This window comes from Melozone crissalis, unplaced genomic scaffold (genome assembly GCF_028551555.1).
Source record: "Melozone crissalis strain CALT ecotype California unplaced genomic scaffold, PUWL_Pcris_2 ptg000187l_1, whole genome shotgun sequence".
NCBI classification, from domain to species: domain Eukaryota; kingdom Metazoa; phylum Chordata; class Aves; order Passeriformes; family Passerellidae; genus Melozone; species Melozone crissalis.
In genome coordinates, this window is record NW_026535952.1 from 485,001 (window position 1) to 487,480 (window position 2,480).

The 2,480-nt window shown below is 71.9% G+C and overlaps 1 protein-coding gene across 1 annotated transcript in view; it reads right to left on the minus strand.

The window, feature by feature from the left end:
• RHOG (ras homolog family member G) overlaps nucleotides 1–748 on the minus strand; it is a 7,981-nt gene extending 7,233 nt beyond the window's left edge. Inside the window, exon 1 of the mRNA XM_054293811.1 lies at nucleotides 706–748. The gene's annotated coding sequence lies outside the window, so the exon portion shown is untranslated. The remainder of the gene's footprint in view (nucleotides 1–705) is intronic.
• Between the last annotated feature and the right edge of the window lie 1,732 nt (nucleotides 749–2,480).

Below are 2,480 nucleotides of genomic sequence, written 5' to 3' on the forward strand. Positions count from 1 at the left end.
TGGTCGGGGCAGGGGCTCAGCGCTCATTGCACGGGGGTCGGGGGGGAGGGGTCAGTGCAGGGGGTCGGTGCAGGGGGTCGGTGGGTCAGTGCAGGGGGGTCGGTGCAGGGGGTCGGTGGGTCGGTGCAGGGGGTCGGTGCAGGGGTCGGTGTGTCAGGACGGGGCCGGGGGCCCGCGGGCCGTGCAGCGCCCCCCGGTGTCGCGCAGCCCCTGCAGCGCCGGGCCGGCAGCGGCAGCGGGGCGGGGGTGCGGCCGCAGCTCCGGCGGGAGCGGGGCCGGGGTCCCGCCGAGGGGGTCGGGCCGGGCCCGTTTCTGTCCCCGCTCTGTCCCGGCTGCTGCCGGAGCCGCTCTCGCCAAAAGCTCCGCTCCTCCCGGGGTCCCCCGTTATCCCCGGCTGTCCCGTTATCCCCGGGCCCCGCTATCCCTGACGGTTCCGCTATCCCCGGCGGTTCCGTTATCCCCGGCGGTTCCGTTATCCCCGGCGCTGCCCCGGTCCCCGCAGCTCCGCTATCCCAGCCCGCTCTCCCCGGCAGCTCCGTTATCCCGGCAGCTCCGTTATCCCCCCTGGTCCCGCTCCGGGCGGGTCCCGCCGCCCCCGCCCTGGCCCCGACCGGCGGCTCCTCCCGCCCCCCGCCCGGAGCCCGGCGGGGCCCCCCGGCCGCGGGACCCCCGCCCCAAAGCCCGGTGCCCCGGCCCCGCACTCACCCCGGGGCATGGCGCGGCGGCGGGCGCGGGGCCGGGCGGCAGCGGCGGCGGGACGAGGAGCAGGACGGGGACGAGGACGAGGAGGAGGAGGAAGTCTGCGGCCGCCTCCTCCGCCGCCCCGGGCGGTCCCGCGGAGAAACTTCCCCCGCCGCGCCCGGCCCCCCGCGCCCGCCGCTTCCTTCCTCGGGCCGGGCCGGGGCAGCGCAGCCCCCGCGCCCCCGGCACCGCCCCGGGCTGCGGCACCGCGCGGGGCCGGGGCAGCGCCCGGGGCGCGACCCCCGGCACCGCCCCGAGCAGGGACCCCGGCGGGTGGGGCAGGGACCCTCCTCCCTCGCCGGCTGCCTGAGCCCCCCGAGCCCCCATCCTTGAGCCCCCCATCCCTTGAGCCCCGAGCCCCCGAGCCCCTCACCCTTGAGCCCCCCACGCCTGAGCCCCCCACCCCTGACCCCACCTCTGATCCCCCAGCTCCGTTCCTGCCCCCCCACCCCTGGCACTCATCCCTGACCCCGCCTCTCATCCCTGAGACCCCCCTGGCCCCCGCCGCTCACCCCGAGCCCGGCGCTGGGGACAGGGCTGGGGACAGACGGGGACACACCGGGACAGCCCGGGGGGGGAGCAGGGAGGGGAGCCCACCCCAGCCGGGGTCACCTGGGGGCTGATGGTGGGGGGAGGTGACACCCCCTGCCCTCGGGGTGTGCGTGGAGAGGGGGTGACAGCACAGGGGTGACAATACAGGGGTGACAGCACAGGGGTGACAGTGCAGAGGTGACAGTACAGGAGTGACAGCACAGGGGTGACAGCATAGGGGTGACAATACAGGGGTGGCAGCACAGGGGTGACAGTGCAGGGGTGACAGCATAGGGGTGACAATACAGGGGTGGCAGCACAGGGGTGGCAGTACAGGGGTGACAGCATAGGGGTGACAATACAGGGGTGACAGCACAGGGGGTGGCAGCACAGGGGTGACAGTGCAGGGGTGACAGTACAGGAGTGACAGCACAGGGGTGACAGCATAGGGGTGACAATACAGGGGTGGCAGCACAGGGGTGACAGTGCAGGGGTGACAGCATAGGGGTGACAATACAGGGGTGGCAGCACAGGGGTGACAGTGCAGGGGTGACAGCATAGGGGTGACAATACAGGGGTGACAGCACAGGGGGTGACAGCACAGGGGTGACAGTGCAGGGGTGACAGTACAGGAGTGACAGCACAGGGGTGACAGCATAGGGGTGACAATACAGGGGTGGCAGCACAGGGGTGACAGTGCAGGGGTGACAGCATAGGGGTGACAATACAGGGGTGGCAGCACAGGGGTGGCAGTACAGGGGTGACAGCATAGGGGTGACAATACAGGGGTGACAGCACAGGGGGTGGCAGCACAGGGGTGACAGTACAGGGGTGACAGTGCAGGGGTGACAGCATAGGGGTGACAATACAGGGGTGGCAGCACAGGGGTGGCAGTACAGGGGTGACAGCATAGGGGTGACAATACAGGGGTGACAGCACAGGGGGTGGCAGCACAGGGGTGACAGTACAGGGGTGACAGTACAGGGGTGACAGCACAGGGGTGACAGTGCAGGGGTGACAGCATAGGGGTGACAATACAGGGGTGGCAGCACAGGGGTGGCAGTACAGGGGTGACAGTACAGGGGTGACAGCAGAGGGTCCCGGGGCTGCTGTGGGAGTGTCCCCCCTCACCCCCGAAGCCAGAGGAGCGCGGGTGCTGTGAGGGACCCCCCACGGGCCGGGTGCCCCAGTCTGGGGGTCCCCACAAG